At 39.6% G+C, this 25,309-nt stretch overlaps 1 long non-coding RNA gene across 6 annotated transcripts in view; it reads right to left on the bottom strand.

Annotated features, from left to right (window-relative positions):
* The window catches only part of LOC128595591 (uncharacterized), a 29,668-nt gene extending 4,574 nt beyond the window's left edge, over positions 1-25,094 (bottom strand). For 2 of the 6 annotated variants that reach the window (XR_008382955.1, XR_008382954.1), the window contains exons 1-2: positions 24,386-24,976; positions 17,209-17,326 (exon numbers count right to left, since the gene is read on the bottom strand). This is a non-coding gene — a long non-coding RNA (uncharacterized LOC128595591). The other 4 variants (XR_008382957.1, XR_008382956.1, XR_008382958.1 and 1 more) reach the window with 4 other exon arrangements.
* Between the last annotated feature and the right edge of the window lie 215 nt (positions 25,095-25,309).

The raw sequence follows: 25,309 nt of genomic DNA, 5'->3' as shown, positions 1-25,309 counted from the left end.
ATTTCTTAAAAATCACTGTAATTTCATTCTTTCTTTAAAAATATCTTCTCTCACTTAGAATGACTAAGGTTCCTCAAAGATCATGCAGTGTCAATGAAAATGTCTATGATTTTGGGCGGCGCCTATGGCTCAGTGGGTAGGCTGCCAGTCCCATATACCAAGGGTGGTGGGTTCAAACCTGGCCTCCACCAAACAACAAAAAAATAGCCGGGAGTTGTGGCAGGCACCTGTAGTCCCAGCTACCCAGGAGGCTAAGGCAAGAGAATTGCTTAAGCCCAGGAATAGGAGGTTGCTGTGAGTTGTGACACCACAGTGCTCTACTGAGGGTGATAAAGTGAGACTCCGTCTCTAAAAAAAACCAATAAAATAAAATGTCTATGATTTCATAGATACATTATGATTTGCAACCAGGTCCATTTTGCACAAGATAGCCATAATATCATTGTACAGGTCATTTACTGATAGATTATATCAATGCCCATCATTTGCAGATTTTATATATGAAAATAATTCATAAAGTACCGTTGATGTAGCAGATTATTCCTTCAAGATACCAGTACCTTAACCCAACACCTGAAAGAATGTCTCTAAGAATAGTAGTACTTAATGGTACTTGAAAAATATTCTGTGGTCACGAAGGTTTATGAAGTTTTGAACACTAACTCCCTTTAAAGAAAAGTTTATTACCAGGTTATCAAAAGACTTAAGAGTCTTAATAATAAAGAAAATTTGCTTAACTTTATCCCAGTATATGACAAATTTTACTAAGGAAGCCTTATTCAGAATATGTATTTTCTTTGGGGTGTGATCCCACACTGGAAATTCTGCCATAACTAAAAACAAAGTAACCCTAAAATGGAATATTCAGATATAATGGCAGATGCTTAGCTATGTTAGAAAGAAAAAATTCATAGTGTATTTCTCTGCTGGTCACATATTCCTCTGCAATTAATTGCTAAATATATATAATATTCTTAAAACTCTTATTGATGGGGCGGTGCCTGTGGCTCAAAGGGGTGAGGCGCCAGCCCCATATACCGGAGGTGGTGGGTTCAAATCCAACCCCAGCCAAAAACTGCAAAACAAACAAACAAAACTCTTATTGATGAGTATGTTTTAATAAATTTTCACTATTTCAAATATACTTCAACAAATATCCTAATCTGTGGTCACTGCTTTACATAAACTGGACTTTCTGAAATTGTATATACATGGAAGTGCAACTGCTCAGACATCCTGTACTCTTCCTCTTTTAGTTAGGTTCAGGGGTCCTTAAACTTTTAAACAGGGGGCCAGTTCACTGTCCCTCAGACTGTTAGAGGGCTGGACTATAGTAAAAAAAAAAAAACTATGAACAAATTCCTATGCACACTGCACATTTCTTATTTTGAAGTAAAAAAACAAAACGGGAACAAATACAATTGCACCACCGCCATGTGGCCCATGGGCTGTAGTTCGAGGACCCCTGGTAGATACTGCTAAATTGATCATAGGTTATATATACTTCCAACTATACTAGATATTGCTGTTGTTCTCTTAGACCCCGTCAACTGATAAATTGAATGTCCTTCACTTTTAAGTGTGTCATCATATATATGTATACTTCTAAATTTTCTTTCTTTTTTTTTTTTTTGTAGAGACAGTCTCACTTAATCGCCCTTGATAGAGTACCGTGGCATCACACAGTTCACAGCAACCTCCAGCTCTTGGGCTTAAGCGATTCTCTTGCCTCAGCTTTCCAAGTAGCTGGGACTGCCACATGCCCAGCTATTTTTTTGGTTGCAGTTTGGCCGGGGCTGTGTTTGAACCTGCCACCTTCAGTATATGGGGCTGGCACCCTACCCACTGAGCCACGGGCACCTCAATTTTCAATTGAGCGTTTTTCTCCATTATTTTGTTTTTTTGATTTGAAAGTCACTCTGGATACTTTGTTTGCTATATTGATGCAGTTTTTTCCTTACATTGAATATAGTTTGAACATTCATTCCACTTTTATGAGACACTTTTAAGGATTATAGGTTATCAGTGAGATAATGTGCAAATTTTATTTTCTTCTATTTGTATTTATTGCTTTACTTACTTATTCTTGATTTTAGGCAAGTCATCATTAGTGTAAAGAAATGCAACTGATTTATGGATGTTCATTTTGTATCCTACAACTTTACATAACTCATTTACTAGTTCTAGCTTTTTTGTGGAATCTTTAGGGTTTTCTACATATAGTATCATGTCTTCTGTAAACAAGGAAAATTTTACTTCTTCCTGATTTGGATGTCTTTTATTTCCTTCTCTTGTCTTATTGCTCTTGCTAGTACTTCCAGGATTATGTTGAATAGAAGTGGCGAGAGTAGGCATCCTTGATTTGGTTAAAGGAAAAGCTTTCAGTTTTCCCCCATTGATTATGATGTTAGCTGTGTTTTTCATAAATGGCCTTTAGTATGTTGAGGAAATTTTCTACTTCATTTGTTGAGAGTTTTCACCATGGAAAGATGTTTAACTTTGTCAAATGTTTCCTGCATCTATTGAGATGATAATGAGTTTTCTTTCACTTCAGCACATTGATTTATGTTTTGGGGTTTTTTTTGCAGTTTTTGGCTGGGGCCAGGTTTGAACCCACCACTTCTGGTATATGGGACCAGCACCCTACTCCTTGAGCCACAGGCACTGCCCTACATATGTTAAAATAACCTCGTGTCTCAGATCATCATGTATAATCTTTTCAATGTATTGTATTTGGTTTGCTAGTATTTCACTGAGGATTTTTACATCCATGTTCATCACTATTGGCCTGTAGTTTTCTTTTGGTATTGTCTGGCTTTGGTATCTAGTTGATGCTGGCCTCATAAAATTATTTAGGAAGTATTTTCGTGACTTACATGTTTTTTGGAGGAGTTTAAGAAGAATTGTCATTAATTCTTCTTTGAATGTTTGGCAATCTTGGAAGGACAACACCATAGTTGCCTAAGGCTGTGATACAGATTGGGGCAACCAGGCTATCAATCAAAAATGTTAAAGGAAGAACTGGAGAATGAAACAGCCATAGGGAACTTTGGAAAGATCTGAAATATTCCTGTTGATATGGAAAGCTATGCTCATGCACACAGCTGTGCAAAGAATGAAGAAAGACTGGAGTGAATCTCAGTTACTTACTGCTGCTGGCTGACCATAAGTCACTGGACAAGGAGGAAAGGAAAGCTAAGGCAAATTTGAATCTGTGTGCTTTAAAGGCATACCCTAACACACACACAGACCCTCAGCAAACGGCAGAAGACATACAGACTAAAAGCACTCAAGAAAATATTCTGATGAATCATTAGGTGACCACTTAGCTTTACTCACCTAGGGGTGACTTCTAAGAAGTCAGCCCTGGAATACAAAATATACCTGTTGCAACTGTCATTAGTACACCTTAGTGTTAATGCTTGAAAATTGTGTGTGTTGTTTTTGCCTGTTTTATTGTGTAAAATGGCCTGTGAAGTGTTCTGTCAAGTTTTTACGTTTCTCAAATAAATCCTATTTTAAAAGTGTAAATAAATACCTTTTAAAGAAAAAAAAAAGGTAATAAAAAATAACAGCAATAGGGTGGCACCAGTGGGTCAGTGAGTAGGGCGCCGGTCCCATATACCGAGGGTGGTGGGTTCAAACCTAGTCCTGGCCAAAGTGCAACAAAAAAATAGCCAGGCATTGTGGCGGGCGCCTATAGTCCCAGCTACTCGGGAGGCTGAGGCAAGAGAATCACCTAGGCCCAAGAGCTGGAGGTTGCTGTGAGCTGTGATGCCACGGCACTCTACCAAGGGCGATAAAGTGAGACTCTGTCTCTAAAAAAATAATAAAAAATAAATAAATAAAAATAACAGCAATAAATAATAATAATAATAATAATAATAGCAGGGACATCTGTGGTCACACACTGCAGGAAACATGTACTAAACAGAATTAGTCCTGTAAAGTCACCAAAGAAATAAAAAAGGACAAAAGTACATAAATGACAAGTCCACAGTTATCCAAATAGCATGCTATTGGCACAAAAATATAGATATAAAACTATGGAACAGAATAGAAAACCAAGAAACTATCTGATCTTCAATAAGCCAGACAAAAGCATACACTGGGGAAAAGAATCCCTATTCAATAAATGGTGCTGGGAGAACTGGACTGAAACTGGACCTGCAACTCTCACCACTTAATAAAAATTGACTCATAATGGATAAAAGATTTAAATCTAAGACACAAAATGATAACAATCTTAGAAGAAAGCATGGAAAAAACTCTAGATGGTATCAGTCTGGGGAAAGATTTTGTAAAGAAGATTCCATTGGCAATTGCAACAACAAAAATAAACAAATGGGGCTTAATCAAGCTGAAAATCTTCTGCACAGCTACGTACACAATAATTAAAGCAAACAGACAACCTTCTGAATGGGCAAAGATGTTTGCTTGTTACAAATCTGACAAAGAGTTAATAACTAGAATCTATAGAGAACTCAAATTAATCAACAACCAAAAAAGCAAAAAATTCCATCTATCACTGGGCAAGAAACACGAACAGAACCCTCTCTGAAGAAGACAGAAGGGTCAGCAAACACAAGAAAAATGCTAATCATCAGAGAAATGCAAATTGAAACCACCTTGACAGATCACCTAACCCCACAGAGAATAGCCCACACCACAAATCCCAAAGATGCAGATGCTGGAGTGGTTATGGAGAGAAGGGAACACTTTTACATTATGGTAGGAATTCAAACTAATACCCTGTTTCCTCGAAAATAAGGCAGTGTCTTATTTTAAGGTGTGCTCCCAAAGATGCACTAGGTCTTATTTTCAGGGGACGTCTTATCGTTCCTGTAAGTAGGTCTTATTTTCGGAGGATGTCTTATTTTCGGGGAAACAGGGTACAATCTCTGTTGAAAGGAAGTATGGAGAATCCTCTAAGAGCTAAAAGTAGACCTTCCATTTGATCCCATATACATGGGTGTATATTTTACTATTCTTTCAATACACACAACATTAAGTTTTGTGCCTTTTATGGGCATGGTTCACGGTGCCCCAAAACAATTACAATGAGACCATCAAAGATAACTGATCACCATAATATGAAAAAGTTGAAATATGTGAAAATTACCAAATTGTGACTCAGAGATACAATGTGGTCACATGCTCTTGAAAAAAATGGCACTGATAAACTTGTTTGCTGCAGGATTGCTACAAACCTTCAATTTGTATAACATACAATCTCTGCAATGTGCAATTAATCAAGGTATGCCTGCATCTAGTAAAATAATTCATGAGGAGTAAATAGTGAATATGACAGCTAGCCTATATTCCTCATATTCTGTATCATGAATAAGAGAAGTATGAGAAGGATAAGTAGGCATTTTTTCATAGCTAATTATTCTTGGATTGGTATATCCTTCTTGGTATTTCTGTAGTCCCTCAAATCTATTTCTATATTTTGAGTCAATTCTAAAATGGAAGGCCTCAAGGCCAAGGGTTTTACTTACTCACTCTATATCCTGTTTGGATAAATTTATTTCAGAAATATCATTTTCTGGATCTCTGGCTGGTGGGATCTGCCTATAATCATTCCTTTGAGGATACAGGGAGTCAGCAAGGGACTTCTGGACCCCAAGAGGAGGACAAAAACAGTGGAAAACTGGCAAGTGGTTGCGTGTGTTCGATCGACCTAATCACACCGGCAGCCATAAGTACAAGCAGCAGTGAGACTGCAAACCGGAAAGGCCTTACCTGTGAACTGTTTTGGTGTTTTTGGACTTGGCACTCAGTTGAACTGCCTTGGGGAGAGCTTGAACAGGAGTGTGGAGAACTTTGGGCATTGTCTAGGGCCCCAGACTGAGCCGCTGAGCCGGACAGAGCTAATAGTGTTCAGCTGTGGGCTGCAGGGAGCCATTGTGAGAGAACTGCCCCAGCAAGCTCCACCCTCAGGGTCACAGAGCAAGGATTGGGCAGGACCTAGTAACCTAGTGACTGAGCAGCCTAAAGGTGGGGATTGAGCTGCCTTATACCCTTAACCCTCAGGGGCAGAGTGAGACCAGTTTTGGCACACTGGAGCCTCGGGCTGTTCCCCTGGGTAGAGTGCCATGGCATCACAGCTCATAGCAACCTCAAACTCCTGGGCTTGGCGCGGCCCGGACCTCCATAAGAGCTGTGCCGCAACCCCTGACCTGTGACCTGTGCCCGCCGGGCCTCTGCATGCCCTGACCAGGAACTGTGGGAGCCACACAACCCTGCGTCCTCCCTCCTGTACCCTCCCTGCCTCCACACCAGCCTGCTCGTCTGGCCAGGGACTCTGGTAGCGCGTGCCCTCTGGAGCCCTCCCGGCCTCTGCGCAGAGTCCTTCACATGGCCAGAGACTGCTAGAGCCTTGGGCTCTCTGTGCCAAAGTCACTGGGTGCCAGGCACTCCCAGAACCGTGCGCATCACCTCCCGCCCTGTTGCTGGATCCGGGTGTGTCACACTCTGGAGCTGCTTCCACAACCAGAACTCCCTGGCTGGGGCAGCCCCAGAAGAACTACATAGGGTCACTCCCTACAAAGATCCAACAACAATAGAGTGATCCTGCTGGGGTCTAATCTTGGAGAGACACCCTCCCAACTCTGAGGACAGCCAGAGGCAACAGTGAAAAACAATCATGAGGCGAAATCAATAGAAAATATGAATAATCAGAGTAGATCAACTCCCCCAAGGATCAATGGGGCAGACACAGCACAAGATCCCATGCACAAACAAATAGCTGAGATGTCAAGGCAAGAGAATCACCTAAGCCCAGGAGTTGGAGGTTGCTGTGAGCTGTGGCGCCCTAGCACTCTGCAGAGGGCGATAAAGTGAGACTCTGTCTCTAAAAAACAAACAAAAAAAAAATAGCTGTGATGTCAGAAATCGAATTCAGAATCTGGACAGCAAATAAGATTGAATTAGAATTCCAAGCAGTAACCCAAAAGATATCTCAAGAATTCAACGAATTCAAAGACCAAATGACCAAAGATTTTGACACATTGAGACAAGAAGTTCCAGCCCTCAAAAATCTGAGAAACACAGTAGAATCCCTCAGTAACAGAATGGAGCAAGTAGAAGAAAGGATTTCTGACACTGAAGACAAAGCTTTCAAACACTCCCAAACTCTCAAAGAGGAAGAGAAATGGAGGGCAAAAACAGATCACTCTCTCAGAGAGCTCTGGGATAATTCGAAGAAAATCAATATTCGTCTTATAGGGATCCCTGAAAGCGACGAAGTGGCTTCATAAGCCACAGAGTCTCTTCTCCATGAGATTATGAAGGAGAACTTTCCAGACATGCCAAGAGATTCTGAAATTCAGATAGTAGACAGTTTCAGAACTCCAGCACGACTCAACCCGAATAAGACATCTCCCAGACACATCATAATCAATTTCACTAAAGTTAATATGAAGGAGAAAATTCTGAAAGCAGCCTGACAAAAGAAAAGCATAACCTACAAGGGGAAGAATATTAGAATAACTACAGATCTCTCTGCTGAAACCTTTCAAGCTAGAAGAGGATGGTCATCGACTTTTAACCTCCTAAAACAAAATAACTTTCAACCCAGGATCCTGTACCCAGCTAAACTGAGTTTCATTTATGATGGAGAAATTAAATACTTTAACAACATTCACATGTTGAAGAAATTTGCCATAACTAAACCAGCTCTCCAGGATAGTCTCAGACCTATCCTCCATAAAGACCAGCATAATCTGGCAACGCCTGTGGCTCAGTCGGTAAGGCGCCAGCCCCATATACCGAGGGTGGCGGGTTCAAACCCAGCCCCGGCTGAACTGCAACCAAAAAATAGCTGGGCATTGTGGCGGGCGCCTGTAGTCCCAGCTACTTGGGAGGCTGAGGCAAGAGAATCGCTTAAGCCCAGGAGTTGGAGGTTGCTGTGAGCTGTGTGATGCCATGGTACTCTACCAAGGGCCATAAAGTGAGACTCTGTCTCTACAAAAAAAAAAAAGAAATGAATGTAAGCTATACATACATTTAAGAAAGATGAATAAGGGCGGCGCCTGTGGCTCAGTCGGTGGGGCGCCGGCCCCATATGCCGAGGGTGGCGGGTTCAAACCCAGCCCCGGCCAAACGGCAACAAAAAATGGCCGGGCGTTGTGGCGGGCGCCTGTAGTCCCAGCTGCTCGGGAGGTTGAGGCAGGAGAATCGCTTGGGCTCAGGAGTTGGAGGTTGCTGTGAGCTGTGTGTGATGCCATGGCACTCTACTGAGGGCGATAAAGTGAGACTCTGTCTCTACAAAAAAAAAAAAAAAAAAAAAAGACCAGCATAATCCTCCACCACAAAAGTAAACCCACCCAGAAAATTTTGATCAAATTCCAACTTCCACAGTTGCAAAAGGATTAAAAATGTCCACCGGACTCTCTAAAGGCTTATCAATAATCTCAATTAATGTGAATGGTTTAAATTGTCCTCTAAAGAGGCACAGGTTGGCTGACTGGATACAAAAACTCAAGGCAGATATCTGCTGCATACAAGAATTGCATCCTACATTAAAAGACAAATATAGACTCAAGGTGAAGGGATGGTCATCTATACTCCAGGCAAATGGAAAGCAGAAAAAAGCAGGCACTGCAATCTTATTCACAGATGCAATAGACTTTAAACCAACCAAAATAAGGAAGGATAAGGATGGACACTTCATATTTGTTAAAGGTAATACTCAATATGATGAGATTTCGATTATTAATATTTATGCACCCAACCAGAATGCACCTCAATTTATAAGAGAAACTCTAACAGACACGAGCAACTTGATTTCCTCCAGTTCCATAACAGTTGGAGATTTTAACACCCCTTTAGCAGTGCTGGATAGATCCTCCAAAAAGAAGCTAAGCAAAGAAATTTTAGATTTAAACTTAACCATTCAACATCTGGACTTAACAGACATCTACAGAACATTTCATCCCAACAAAACTGAATACACATTCTTCTCATCAGCCCATGGAACATACTCCAAAATCGACCACATCCTAGGCCACAGATCTAACCTCAGCAAATTTAAAAAAATAGAAATTATTCCTTGCATCTTCTCAGACCATCATGGAATAAAAGTTGAACTCAATAACAACAGGAACCTGCATACCCATACAAAAACATGAAAGCTAAACAACCTTATGCTGAAGGATAGATGGGTTATAGACGAGATTAAGAAGGAAATCACCAAATTTTTGGAACAAAACAACAATCAAGACACGAATTACCAGAACCTCTGGGATACTGAAAAGGCAGTCCTAAGAGGGAAATTTATAGCACTGAAAGCCTGCCTCAAGAAAACGGAAAGAGAGGAAGTTGGGACATCTCAAGCAACTGGAAAAGAAAGAACACTCCAACCCCAAACCCAGCAGAAGAAAAGAAATAACCAAAATCAGAGCAGAATTAAATGAAATTGAAAACAAAAGAATTATACAACAGATCAATAAATCCAAAAGTTGGTTTTTTGAAAAGACCAATAGAATAGATAAACTTTGGCCAACCTAACCAGGAAAAAAAAAAAGAGTAAAATCTCTAATTTCATCAATCAGAAATGGTAACAATGAAATAACAACAGACCCCTCAGAAATTCAAAAAATCCTTAACAAATACTACAAGAAACTCTACTCTCAGAAATATGAAAATCTGAAAGAAATCAACGAATACCTGGAAGTACGCCACCTACCAAGACTTAGCCAGAACGAAGTGGAAATGTTGAACAGGCCTATATCAAGGCTTTACGTCAGAATTCTACCAAACCTTTAAAGAAGAACTAGTACCTATATTACTAAACCTCTTCCAAAATACAGGAAAAGAAGGAATGTTACCCAACACATTCTATGAAGCAAACATCACCTTGATCCCCAAACCAGGGAAAGACCCAACAAGAAAAGAAAATTATAGACCAATATCACTAATAAATGTTGATGCTAAAATACTCAATAAGATCCTAACAAACAAAATCCAACAACACATCAAAAAAATAATACACCACGACCAAGTGGGATTTATCCCAGGGTCTCAAGGCTGGTTCAATATATGTAAATCTATAAATGTAATTCAGCACATAAACATAAGGACCATATGATTCTCTCAATTGATGCATAAAAAGCTTTTGATAATATCTAGCATTCCTTCATGATCAGAACACTTAAGAAAATTGGTATAGAAGGGACATTTCTTAAACCAATAGAGGCCATCTACAGCAAACCCACAGCCAATATTGTATTGAATGGAGTTAAACTGAAATCACGTCCACTTAGATCAGGAACCAGGTAAGGTTGCCCAATGTCTCCACTGCTCTTTAACATTGTAATGGAAGTTTTAGCCATTGCAATTAGGGAAGAAAAGGCGATCAAGGGTATCCACATAGGGTCAGAAGAGATCAAACTTTCACTCTTCACAGATGATATGATCGTATATCTGGAAAACACTAGGGATTCTACTACAAAACTTTTAGAAGTGATCAAGGAATACAGCAATGTCTCTGGCTACGAAATCAAAACCCGTAAATCTGTAGCCTTTATATATACCAACAATAACCAAGCCGAAAAAACAGTTAAGGACTCTATTCCTTTCACAGTAGTGCCAAAGAAGATGAAATATTTGGGAGTATACCTAACAAAGGACGTGAAAGATCTCTACAAAGAGAACTATGAAACTTTAAGAAAAAAAATAGCTGAAGATGTTAACAAATGGAAAAACATACCATGCTCATGGCTGGGAAGAATCAACATTGTTAAAATGTCTATACTACCCAAAGCAATATATAATTTTAATGCAATTCCTATTAAAGCTCCATTGTCATATTTTAAAGATCTTGAAAAAATAATACTTCGTTTTATATGGAATCAGAAAAAACCTCAAATACCCAAAACATTACTCAGCAATAAAAACATAGCAGGAAGAATCATGCTACCAGATCTGAGACTGTACTATAAATCCATAGTGATCAAAACAGCATGGTACTGGCACAAAAACAGAGAAGTAGATGTCTGGAACAGAATAGAGAACCAAGAGATGAATCCAGCTACTTACCGTTATTTGATGTTTGACAAGCCAATTAAAAACATTCAGTGGGGAAAAGATTCCCTATTTAACAAATGGTGCTGGGTGAACTGGCTGGCAACCTGTAGAAGATTGAAACTGGACCCACACCTTTCACCATTAACTAAGATAGACTCTCACTGGATAAAAGATTTTAACTTAAGACATGAAACTATAAAAATACTTGAAGAAAGTGCAGGGAAAACTCTTGAAGGAATTGGCCTGGGTGAATATTTTATGAGGAGGACTCCCCAGGCAATTGAAGCAGAATCAAAAATACACTACTGGGACCTGATCAAACTAAAAAGCTTCTGCACAGCCAAGAACATAGTAAGTAAAGCAAGCAGACAGCCCTGAGAATGGGAGAAAATATTTGCATGTTATACCTCCAAAAAAGGTCTAATAACCAGAATCCACAGAGAACTCAAACATATTAGCAAGAAAAGAACACATGATCCCATCTCAGGGTGGGTAAGGGACTTGAAGAGAAACTTCTCTAAAGAAGACAGACGCACGATCTACAAACACATGAAAAAAAGCTCATCATCCTTAATCATCAGAGAAATGCAAATCAAAACTACTTTGAGATATCACCTAACCCCAGTAAGAGTAGCCCACATAACAAAATCCCAAAACCAGAGATGTTGGTGTGGATGTGGAGAAAAGGGCACACTTCTACACTGCTGGTGGGAATGCACACTAATACATTCCTTGTGGAAGGATGTTTGGAGAATACTTAGAGACCTAAAAGTACACCTGCCATTCAATCCTATAATTCCTTTACTAGGTTTATACCCAGAAGACCAAAAATCACAATATAACAAAGACATCTGTACCAGAATGTTTATGCAGCCCAGTTCATAATTTCTAAGTCAGGGAAGAAGCCCAAGGGCCCATCGACCCACGAATGAACTAGCAAATTGTGGTACATGTATACCATGGAATATTACACAGCCTTAAAGAAAAATGGAGACTTTACCTCTTTCATGTTTACATGGATGGAGCTGGAACATATTCTTCTTAGCAAAGTATTTCAGGAATGGAAGAAAAAGTATCCAGTGTACTCAGCCCTACTATGAAGCTAAATTATAGCTTTCACATGAAGGCTATAACCCAACTATAGCACAAAAATATGAGGAAAGGGCCAAGGAAGGGGAAGGGAGTGGGGAGGTTAGGGTGGAGGGAGGGTAATGGGTAGGGCCACAGCTACGGTGCATCTTAGAATGGGTACAGGCGAAACTTACTAAATGCAGAATACAAATGTCTACATACAATAACTAAGAAAATGCCATGAAGGCTATGTTGAACAGTTTGATGAGAATATTTCAGATTGTATATGAAACCAGCACACCGTACCCCTTGATTGCACTAATGTACACAGTTATGATTTAACAATTAAAAAAAAGAAAACCAAAAAAAAACAAAACAAGAAAAAAATAAATAAATAAAAAAGAAATTCAAATACCAAGGCTCCAGCAAAGACTCTGGAGTAAACCAGTTTTGGACTCTGTTTGAGTCCCTTGGGAAAAGTCACTTAACTCCCTGGAGCCTCAGTTTCCTCATCTATAAAATGGATTTGATAAAGTTGACCTCTTAGGCTACTGTGAAGATAAATGTGATGAAGTATTTAAAAGGCCACATCTAGTTAAAGTATTGAAAGCATCTTGGAAACTTGGGTATCTGGACCTAAACTTTCTATTTCTCATAGATTAACTCCCAACATGAGGTTTCTGGGAACGAGTCTATTCAATTAAACTCCCTTTCTCATTTGAAAAAAAAAAGAAGTATCATTTTCTGGAAATATTTTCTCAGCTCCATAGTTTGACTCCAAATCTGAAAAAGAAAAAGCAAACATTTTATTTTTGTATAACACACTTGCATAGAAAATCTATGAAACAAATGCCCTAACCCCAAAATACTTTCAAAGATTTGAAAGAGAATAATGAAGAAAGCTTATGTAAGACAGTGATGTTTGAAATAGAAGAATAAGTTAACTTTGTGAAATTTAGGTGAGTCAAAATCATTTGATAAGCTTGTTACAAATATTGATATTTAAGCAAATCAGATATACAGAATCACAATTTTTATAGATATATCCTAAGAATCTGTGTTTTTAAAATCTCTATCAGACATTGTACCCTATAAATGCATTAATGTATACATGATCTATGTGTTTATGATTTAATAAAAAAAAATAAATAAAATAAAGTAAAATCTCTATCAGATGACTGGTTCAGATGAAAGTTTAATCATACTTCACACTATTTTTGAATGTTTTGTCTTTATCCTTAAAATCCAAAAACCTTACCACTGATAACAGATCTTAAATCAAGGCACTGTCCTCCTTTGGGCCTGATCTCTACTCATTGCTTCCTTTCTGCAACTAGAACATAATATAACCTTTCCCTTATCTTCTTGTTTTGCTCAGACTATACCTCTAGTCCTCCTCTTCATAGGAAACACCCAACTTATCTTTTAAGTCTCCAGATAAAGGGCGGCACCTGTGGCTCAAAGGAGTAGGGTGCTGGCCCCATATACCAGAGCTGGCAGGCTCAAACCCAACCCTGGCCAAAAAAAACTGTAAAAAAAGAAAAAGTCACAGGATATTTTCCTCAGAACAGCTGTACCAGCTGGGACTTTGTTAAGTCAATCTCTGTCCTTTATTCTCCATCCCAGAGCCTCATTCTTTGCCTTCACAACTCTGTTTTGATTACATTTTTCATTTATTTATTGAACATTTGTTTTTCTTTATTTTTTTATTCCTATCTCTGCATATGGCCAGACATAATCCTAATAGCATTCACCACTGAATAATAAGCCCATAGCAAGCCCATATATAGATTATTGTAGAACAGATAAATTACTGACAAAGAAATTAGGCTAAGATAAAAGTATACAATAAAACTTTTTTTAATGTTTTATTAAAAACATTAAACTGGGCGGCGCCTGTGGCTCAAGGAGTAGGGCGCCCATCCCATATGCCGGAGGTGGCGGGTTCAAACCTAGCCCCGGCCAAAACACACACACACACAAAACATTAAGCCACTGGGGTAGGGTTATCATAATCAATTCAAACACTTAACCAAAACCACTAAAGTTGATAAATAGAGCCTTTCTCATATTATTTCTGTTTCAAATGGGCACACATACACATCTGAGCCAGTTCAGTCATGTATGTAAAAAATGAGATGATGAAGCACAGAAGTCAGGTAGAAACTTGAAGTTTAACCCTAAGTAGGTTGATTACCTGCTGAAACATAGCAACATGTTCTGTAGGACTTAAGACCTAGAAGACAAATAACCTAACAGTCAGAATGCCCACAACCTAACTCAAAATTATTGCAATTTACAGGAAAATTTCAACTCACATGGGAAAGGAAACCACAGGTAACAACCTCAAGTTGACAAAGATGATGGAATTGTCTATCAAAGACTTCAAAACCATAATTATGCAAATGTTCTGATAAACCACACAGAAAAATAGAAAATCTCAGCAAAGACATAGAGGATATAAAGAACCAAGTAAAATTAGAACTAAAAACTATAATAATTAAATTTAAATATTGCTGGAGAGGTCAGAGAAAAGAAACACTGAACTTCAGATAGATCGATAGACTTAACCAATCTGAATCCTTTAGACTTAAGGATTCTCAAGATCTTATTACCTGGAAATGTTCCCATCAGATGGAAATGATAAATACATGAGGTGATGGGTACTCTAAGTAAATGTCCATTCTATGCATGTAACACAATATTAACACACGCCATAAATATGTACAAATATTAGGTATCAATCAAAAATAAATAATTCTTGAAAACATTCCATATTCTTACAATAACAAAGAAAACCTTGTATGATCTCACCGTGGCCTAATTCTCAGACCTCCCTTCCCACTGTTTCACCACTTACTCTGCTCAACTTGGCGCTTTCCCCTCAGGGCCTTTCTGTTTCCCCCGCTCAGTCTGCCTGGAATGCTCTCAGCCGGATATACTGCTTACCTTACACCCTTATTTGACATCTTTGTCCAAGCATGCCCACTTTAAGACATGTTCCCTGACCACCCAATTGCTGTCATTCCCACCCCATCACTCCTATTTACTTGTCTTTGCAGCACACTTCTCTGATATTACTCATCTATTCATTTGCTTAGTTGTTTAATCCATGTCTTGCCAACTGCCAGTAAAGTCTACAAGAGCAAAGCCTTTACCAGTCTTGTTCATTACCTGTATATTACTATATTGATAGCGCCAAGCACAGTGTCTTGCTTAGAGTGGGCACTTGATACACATTTAATGAATATACGAGTACATTGTTTAGACAGTGGAAATGCACGACCGAAATGTAAATGCAAAAGCATAGCTGAAAAGCAGTTGTCTCTAAAATATGTAACGAAGTTTACACTGGGAAAGGAAGAAGGCAGGGACTCCACTAAAGAAGAAGGAAGTAAGAGAACAGAAATTAGGTGATTAGTAAATGATGACGTTCCTTTGATAGCTACTACTGTGATCTTTATTTCCTTCCGAGGTCTTGGGCATTTTAATCCAAACAGGTGTTGGGTCTTTGAAGGAAGTTTTCCAGATCACATCTCAGGGATGTGACTCCTCTCTGACCACATGGGGTGTCTTCCACAATGATGGCTTCTCCTGCCTGCTTTCACTCACCTGGGTACCATCTGCTTGTTTCTTTCCTCACAACCATCCAGGGCCCTTTCTGTTGCTCAACTAAGGTAATCACATCTGGCTTAGAAATGAAACTTTCTGTTTAAAAGAAATGACACATTTTTAAAATTTCTTTTAAATACGTTTTTTTTAAACTTTACTTGAAACCTAGTTAAATTTATAAGTTACATGTCTAAACGATATTGAGAAAAGACCAGTAAAACATGAGAGGATTGAGAAAGAGACCAACCATACAGAAAAAAAGACTTAGAATCAATTACTTTAAACTCATCTAAGGTCTTGTCCCTTGAGAAGAGATGTAAGTTAGGAGCTAAGAGCACGAACCTTTAACACAGACTTCTTGGGCCAGGTGCTGTGGTTCACACCTGTAATCCTAGTACTCTGGGACGCCAAGGTGGGTGGATTGCTTGAGCTCACAAGTTCGAAACCAGCCTGAGCAAGAGTGAGACCCCCATCTCTACTAAAAATAGAAAAACTAGCTAGGCATTGTGGTGGATGCCTATAGTCCTAGCTAGTGGGGAAGCTGAGGCAAGAGCATCACTTGAACCCACGAGTCAGGTTGCTGTGAGCTATGACACTATGGCACTCTAGCCTGGGCAACGGAGGGAGACTCTATCTCAAAAACAAAACAAACAAACAAACAAACAAAAAACCCCCAAAACAACAACAACAAAAAAGACAGACTCCTTGGTTCAAATTCTATCTTCGCCATCCACTGGCAGTATGACCTTAGGCAAGTCATTTAAACTCTCTGTCTTTCAGTTTTCCCAACTCTACAATGGAGATAATAATAACACTTATTTCATAGGATTAATATATGTAAAATACTATTGTCTGATCTTTAGTAGCACAAAGTCAACTATTATTATATTCATTATTTAATTTGCCTCCTTAGACATTTACAGCTCATTCATAGTATATTTATTCAATGAAAAATGCAAATTTCATGGCCTGAAACTTTCAACTGCAAAGCAAGTAAAGGAATGTCTGTTGAAGGAAATGGAATGCATCACTTTAGTGTTAAATGAGTTCTGTTGGCCCAGTCGGTATAATGTAAATCATAAAGGCGCTTATGATAGAAAAATTCAACATACTGTTCTCCTAACAGGTGGGCCAGAAAAACAAAAACAAAATAAAAAAAAAAAAAAAACAGAACAGGTATAGCAATTCTGAGATCAAACACAATATAAAATGTGGTTTCTTCAGACAATGATCATTCAATGAATGTCTGAGATTTCAAATTCAGTCCCATGGTCATGAAGAAAGATGGGCAATTAAGAGAGGAGGGTCACTGAGGGTTAGGCAAGATGCAGGAGTTTCACTGAGGTGCCCATTTTCAACTCAACAAATATCAAATCATTCTTTTGGGTGCAAGAAAGAATTTAGCTACCCCTTAAAAGATAGCCCCAAATTTATGGTGAAGAAAGCTGATATTCCAGAGAACAGATACTAAATTAATAGGGACAGATGGCTTACCCACTGAGACCAAGTTACTGTAGTTCTCTAACATTGAATCCCTGTATAAGTTCCTTTGTGCTGGGTCCAGCTCCTCCTGAGAGAAGTTGATGGCCACATCCCTCAACGTCACTGATCCCTAAAACCACAAACACATGTTTACAATGAAATTGAAGAAAATTGTTTCAAGATAGAAGAAGCGGGGGTGAAGGACTGAACATCAAGAAAGGAACAATATGGAAGTTCACAGGAAGAATCCTGCTGCTGTGAGATAATTTACTTATCTCAGAATGTCTGGGAATGGATAAAAGAATGAGTTTTCCTACTAACTAACCACTGTGCCTGCCACATACCTGCCTCACAAATGCTCAGTATATATGCATTTCTACAATAATTTTATACTTTAAAGGGGGGTGTCCAACCTTTTGCCTTCTCTGGGACATTTGAAGAAAAAAAATTGCCTCAAGCTACTCATTAAATACACAAACACTAAAGAAAAGCTGAGGAACAAAAAAAGGGGGGGGAAGGGGGCCGTGCATAATTTTCATGATATCTATGCATAATTTTCATGGTATCTGCCACCACAGATGAGCAAAAAAGTCCTCACATAATAATTCTAGTGATGCAATTGCCCATTCAGAGAGGCTTTTAAAATTGCCGAGCAGGTTCCAAGTTTGAGATCACTAATATGGAAAACGTAAATATCTAATAAAACATCTTTTTTTTTGAGACAGAGTCTCAATATGTTACCCTCGGTAGAGTGCTGTGGCTTCACAGCTCACAGCAACCTCAGACTCTTGGGGTTAAGCAATTCTTCTGTCTCAGTCTCCCAAGTAGCCAGCACTATAGGCACCTGCCACAACACCTCCCTTTTTTTGGTTGTAGTTGTCATTGTTTGGCAGGCTCGGGCTGGATTCAGTGTATGTGGCTGGCGCCCTGGCTGCTTAAGCCACAGGCACTGAGACGTAAAACATCTTTGTAGCCATCTTTGTAAAAAGAAAAATGGGCAATATTAAACTAGTGGAATATTTGACATTGTATTTGAGAAACTAATACATTAAAGTTTGATGGAAGTAGTTGTAATTCTCAGTGCGTTCTCAGGTGCTTATCAGATATTTTGGTTCTAATTTTACTCTTAACATGCTTCATTCCTAAAAACAACTACTCATCAAAAAGCGATGACATGAACAAGGCGTGATTGTGAAGCAAGAAACATGACCAGATTTTTACTTAAGTTGAATGTCAGACTATAGCTCTATGCATTCCATTTGAAAATTGACAGATAACGGGCGGCGCCTGTGGCTCAAGGAGTAGGGCGCTGGTCCCATATGCCGGAGGTGGCGGGTTCAAACCCAGCCCCGGCCAAAAATCACAAAAAAAAAAAAAAAAAAAAAAAAAAGAAAATTGACAGATAACATATTTATGTCTGCTAAAAATGCAGTCGCAAATACACCAAAATAGTCATTATTTTCCTGGAAATCTTGAAATCTGTTTTCAATTTCTTATTTATTTATTCTTTTTTTTGAGACAAAGTCTCACTTTGTCACCCTACAGCAACATCAAACTCTTGGGCTCAAGTGATTTTCTTGCTTTGGCCTCCCAACTAGCTGGGACTACAGGTGTCCATCACAATGCCTGGCTATTTTTAGAGACAAGGTCTTGCTCTAGCTCAGGCCGGTCTCAAACCTGTGAGCTCAGGCAATCTACTTGCCTTGGCCTCACTGAGGGCTATTACAGGCACGAGCCACTGAGCCCCACCCTGTTTTCAAATTCTTGTATCAAATCAAAAACCAAGGCTACATGTTTTCACTGTTCACAGGACTGTGTTTAGCCAACATGTTACAATGCATGAAACTGTTTCCCTTAATTTAAGCTTGCCATAACTTCAATTTCATTTGGAACACTGTTTGAAACATTGTATTGATAAATTGGTTTTCACCTTAAAGAGGCATGTTTAAGTCATTTAAAGGAGGGATTAAATCCACTAAAAATGCTAAATCTATAAGTCAGTTTTCATCAAGTTCTAACACAAATTTGGTTTTTGATATCATAAAAGACTTCATAACATGTTGCAAATCACAAAATCTTTTCAACATCTGGCCTCAGCTTAGCCATCTTACTTCTGAAAAGTGAAGGATGTTGCCACAATCAGCGTCAATACTTTTAAGGAATTCTTGGAATTGGCAATAATTCCATCCCTTAGCCCTTATGAAATTCACAGTCTTGATGACAATTTTCAGGACATTATCCATTTTTAAAGCTTTTGCGTATAAATTTTCTTGATGTACTATACAATGTTACTTCATCAAACGTGAATTTGGGGCGGCAACTGCATCATCTATTAATTTTACAAGTCTCTCTACCATTGCTGGGGCACCATCAGTAACTATGCCAGATATGAATGGACAAAAAATTGCTTTAACATATTTTTTACTGCTTTTTATAAATCTCTTGATTTAGTCATGTCTTTTAATGACACTAAAGAAGCTATTTGTTCAGTGACATTATATTTGTCATCATACCCCTAATAAAAATGGCAAGTTGAGCCGTACTTGTAGCATCAGTGCTGTGATCCACTGTCAAAGCATAAAATTTAAAATTAGCAGCTTTCCTCTCTAAACTTCTTTCAATAGATTTTCCACTTTCTTCAATTATCTGGCTACGGACCTGGTGAGATGAACTGTTTTTAGAAATATCCCCCCTTTTGTCAAGGCAAATTATATCTACCATGTTTTCCATACATTGTTTAATAAACCCACTATCAGTAAATGGTTTTATTTTCTTGCTATGAAATATACTACCACATAACTAGTTTTTACAATGGAATCTGAGTTGTAACTTTAAAAAAAAATATTTGTTGAGAAGACTTTTTTTCAGTTCCACTATTTCGTCCTATGACACAATCCTTCATACGGATCCAATCTGGCAGCCTATTTTTGCATTTAATGCCCTTTCAAATTACAGTCTTTGAAAACTTGCACAAATTACATACAAACTAAGCAGCGTGCCTATTTGTCTTTACAGAAAAGTAATAGTCATCTGTCAACAATCTTCCACCATCCGAAATTTTTCTTTTTTAGGGTTATAATTTTTTTTGAGATGTTGTAGAAGCCATGCTGAAATTTAAAAAAATAATAATAGATATGGGACTGTATTTACTTTTTTTTTCTTAAGACAGAGTCTCAATTGGTCACCCTTGGTAGGGTGCCATGGCGTCTTAGCTCACAGCAACCTCAAACACTTGGGTTCAAGTAGTCCTCTTGTCCCAGCTTCCCAAGTAGCTGGGACTACAGGCATCCGCCACAACGCCCAGCTATTTTTTTTTTTTTTTTTGAGACAGAGTCTCACTATTTCACCCTTGGTAGAGTGATGTGGCATCACAGCTCACAGCAACCTCCAACTCCTGGGCTTAGGCGATTCTCTTGCCTCAACCTCCTGAGTAGCTGGGACTACAGGCGCCCGCCACAACGCTCGGCTATTTTTTTTGTAGTTGCAGTTTGGCCAGGGCAGGGTTCGAATCTGCCACCCTTGGTATATGGGGCCAGCGCTCTACCCACTAAGCCACAAGCAACATCCAGCCTGGCTATTTTTGAGACCACTTTGGCTCAAGCTGGTCTCAAACCTGCTGAACTCAGGCAATCCACCTGCCTTAGCCTCCCAAGTGTTGGGATTACAGGCATAAGCCACCGAAGTCGCTTTTTTTTTTTAAGACAGAGTCTCACTATGTTACCCTGGGTAGAAGTACTGTGGCGTCATAGCTCACAGCAACCTCCAACTCTTGGGCTTAAACGATTCTCTTGCCTCAGCCTCCCAATAGCCCACCACAACGCCTGGCTATTTTTTGTTGTTGTTGTTGTTGTTGTTGTTGTTGCAGTTGTCATTGTTGTTTAGCAGATGCAGGCCAGGTTCGAACCCACAACCCTAGGTGTATGTGGCCAGTGCCCTTGCCAACTGAGCTATGGCCCCACCTGCCTTCTAAATAAACACCTAACACTGCAAATCGTAGGTTGAAATATTATTGATAATTGCTGCCTTACCAGGTCACCAGGAGCACATGTAACATCTGATAGTGTCATTCTGACTATCCGAGCTTGGAAGAGAAGACACTGGAAGCCGCACACCATTGTAAAACTGAAACCATGCATGCGGACAAATAGCCATTGTGTTAAGTATGTTTATTTTACATGAAACTGTGATACAACATTGTTGGCTTCATGCTCAAGAACCATGCAATCGAGTTCCAACAAAAAAAAATCACACACACAAAAAAAATCTCATAATGTCTTAAGTAAGTTTACAATATTGTACTAGGCCACATGCATGGCCACCCATGGGCCATGGTCTGGACGCCCCTGCTTTCAAGTACAACAACAACAAAAAATTCATAAAATTCCTAACCCAGTTTAAGAGAAAATATCCATCTTAAAAAATAGAGTTTGCACACAAATAAGAAATGTTCTTAATCCTCAAGTTCGTTATGGTATCAGATGATAATGAATACAGTTTTTTTCTATGACAAATGACTTTAATGAGCTGCATAAAGTGAATATAAAAGACATATTGAATCAATCATTTTTTTTCTATTTACACATTTAAGATGATCGAAGTCTCTAAGGTCTGTGCTGATTCTGGGAATCCACAATCACCCTACCACTTATATCCTGAATGATCTCTCCCTATCTACTATCCTCGCTGATCATTTTCCTAAAAGCCTCACAAACCAACTCACCGCATCACAAATGGAAACTGAGGCCACTCACTATGAAATTCTACCTTATCTACCTGGAAAGCTCAAGTAGGTGAAGAAGTTTCAAGGTTTTCCCAAGGGTACCCAAATGATACAACTTTATCTCTAACTTCTCAAGCCCACAAGACTGTGTTTGCCTATGGGAACAGACTCCACTGCTTCAGCGTTTCTCCCGACCTAGGGCTGAGCACAGAGCACATGTTGAATAATGTGTCCAAAGAAAATGTAAACACCATTTGGAAAAGAGAGGCACAAATAATCTAAAAGGTCCCTGGTTCGATTCCGGGTTTCGGCACCAAAAAAAAAAAAAAAAAAAAAAAAAGAGAGAGAGAGAGGCACAAATAGGAAGAGCACTAAATTTTGCTTTTTCCAATCACTAACCTTCACTGTAATGGGACAAACTGGATCCTACACAGATCTTAGATTCTTCGGTATGAAGCTTCAAGTTAAATAATAACAGAGTTACCCAACCTGAAAGCCATCATATTTCAAGAAGGGAGAAATACCAACTTACGTGGACCATCTTCCTCAGGCTTCTCCCCTATAGGACCAAGAAAAAAAAAAAAAAAAAGCCTAACTCAAGCTGTGCCTCAGTGCTTCCAAAGTGACTTAAAACAATGTAACTTATTTTATGCTCATTTCTATTTCTCAGCTACCCCACTAACACACACTTCTACCCTTCTCCCACCATTCTCCCCTCCACACACACACACAAATTGGCAGTGAACAGGACTTTGGACAAAACCAAGTCCCTAACACCCAGGGAACCTGCTACACTAGGATGAAGGCAGAACACAGGAATTTTTGCCTTAAAGTTGCTCAAGAAAATCCCAGCAAGAAAGATCCCAGCCAATCCTCCATTCTTGAGATGCATATCTTAGCCTAGAACTGGGTCCCTAATGCTGCTCTACAGCAGGGCTGAGAAGGGGTCACATTATTCAAACCAGAACTTCTTTGTGTACGCAGGATGAAAGGCAGCAAGGCATGAAAGCTGTTGAAGATATAGATAGAATCACTTAGGCAGTGTTCAACATTCCGAGTCCAACAAAACCAACTGGTTAGTCACAGTTCAGAACGTCCACAGATAGAATACAAAGAAAACATTAAATGTGCAAGATACACAACCAACAGACAAATCTGGTTATAAAAGAATGAAAAATATAATTTAATCTGTAAAATTTATATCTATACAAAAAGTATAGGAAAAAAATTAGAAATGATATGCATATTAGCAGTTCTTAGTATTATGCACCCAGTTTTCTTTTTTTTACTAAAGAGTGCTTCACAACTGTAACTATGGGCAGGTATTAACTTGAGATGTATGTGTGTATGTATGTGTGTGTGTGTGCAGTTATATTCACATACATTTACATTACACCTTTTTTCTATAAGAGAGCCATATCCTCAAATTGGATGAATTCTAATCCGGATACTCTGGATCCATGTTCCCATTCTTTTCTTTTTTTTTTTTTCCTCACCAGGGATTGAATGCTGGACGCATCCACTATTCTTAACCATAACACTGTATTGCCATACAAAAAGAAGCCCAAAGCACAACTAGGGCTGCCAAACCTCAAACAAATCAAGTCAGTATTACAAATTTCAACTCGTGGACTCCTTGGAAAAATACTGGCTTTTTTTTTTTTTTGTAGAGACAGAGTCTCACTTTATGGCCCTCGGTAGAGTGCCATGGCATCACACAGCTCACAGCAGCCTCCAACTCCTGGGCTTAAGCGATTCTCCTGCCTCAGCCTCCCGAGTAGCTGGGACTACAGGCGCCCGCCACAACACCCAGCTATTTTTTTGTTGCAGTTCGGCCGGGGCCGGGTTTGAACCCCACCACCCTCGGTATATGGGGCCGGCGCCTTACCGACTGAGCCACAGGTGCCGCCCAATACTGGCTCTTCTTAATACCAATTTCTCTGTGACCACTTTCCCACTCCTAAAAGCCTCAGAGACGAATTGAAATTGCCCCAGGTTCAGGCTTTGAAGAGGAGGTCTGTAAATATTAATTGATACCTGGCATATAATTTCACCTACAACTAATCGTCTCCTTACCAAATCAGAGTCTAAAACAAAAGTTTATCCTTCGCCTCTGGAGGTTTATTTTCATACCATCTTAGAAAAAGAGAGTGCACAGGAAGATGTGAGAGATTTGCCAAAAGCTTATGTAAACATTAAGTGGAAAGGTGAGGGGCACCGTGGTGGGTATCACTTTGCATATCGTATTTTCAATTCTTCGTGGTTTCTTTTGAAGGGCAACTTTCTCCTCAAGTCATAAAGAACACTAATAATATCAATAGCATGCTCATCAGGGTATTTATATTTTAAGAGTAGGAAAAGAAAAAATAAAAGAAGTTCTTTTGACTTCATTTACTGAAAATTTACTGGAACCGCTATATCCTAAAATCAGAAACGCATTTCTTAACTAAAAACAAAGCACAAACTCACCCTTGACTTTTAGGTGTGCAGTAATGATGCTCTCATTCTCTTCTAGGTCCTTCCTTTGGATCACAGTACAACTAAGAAAGGATATGGTAAGCGCGAAACTCCAGGATTTTCTAGGAGTGCAAACTAAGTCTGAAAGCACCTTCCATGGCCACACCTTCTCTCACTTGACACAAAATGAAGAGGAAGTAAAAGGAGGAGGAATCGATCAGCGTTATCAGCTGGCTCCTGGGGACAGAGCTCTTATGACACTGTGGTTCTCCACGTGTGGCTACCCTCCTGGAGGACCCTGGGGGCACTTTCAGCTCTCAGATCCGCATCCAAGTCCAGGCCCGTGACTTCCTGCTGAAAGCTTCAATCCTAGGCTCAATATCTGACCTCCCTAGTGGGGCCTTATCTCTGCTCAGCCCCTATGGCTGAGAGAAGACCAAGGAAGCAGCAGGAGCCGAAGGCCACCAGCACAGTGATATTCAAACAGCCACAGCAAAGCGCGCTCAGTATCCACACGCCCTCCTAGCCCTGCGTCCAGGCCCCTCACGCACACGCTCATACACTCCTTGTCCGTCACTCGTGATGGCACAATCCCCCTCCTCTGCTACCGCCGCAGACACACACACACCTGGTGACCCAGCACATGCCCCGTCCGCGCCCTCGGGTCCTCCCCTGAGCGCCTCCCTCTGCCAAGTCGGTCAGACTCAGTCTCAGTCCGTAGAGACGTTGGCGACCGGAAGTGGATGTGTTAGTTCCGGCGCGGTGGCTGCTGGGAAATGCAGTTCCGAGCAGAAAAGGCCTCAGAAGCCCACAGTTCCGATCTGTTCAGATTGATGGCGGCGGGCAACGGGATCCCAGCCTGGTGATTTGTGGGAATCCCAGGCGCATTTTGGAGCGTCAAAGTAACTTATTTTTTAATGTATGGAAAAGAATGTA

Source organism: Nycticebus coucang, chromosome 10 (assembly GCF_027406575.1).
Source record: "Nycticebus coucang isolate mNycCou1 chromosome 10, mNycCou1.pri, whole genome shotgun sequence".
NCBI lineage: Eukaryota > Metazoa > Chordata > Mammalia > Primates > Lorisidae > Nycticebus > Nycticebus coucang.
This window is presented reverse-complemented; position numbering and strand designations above follow the sequence as displayed.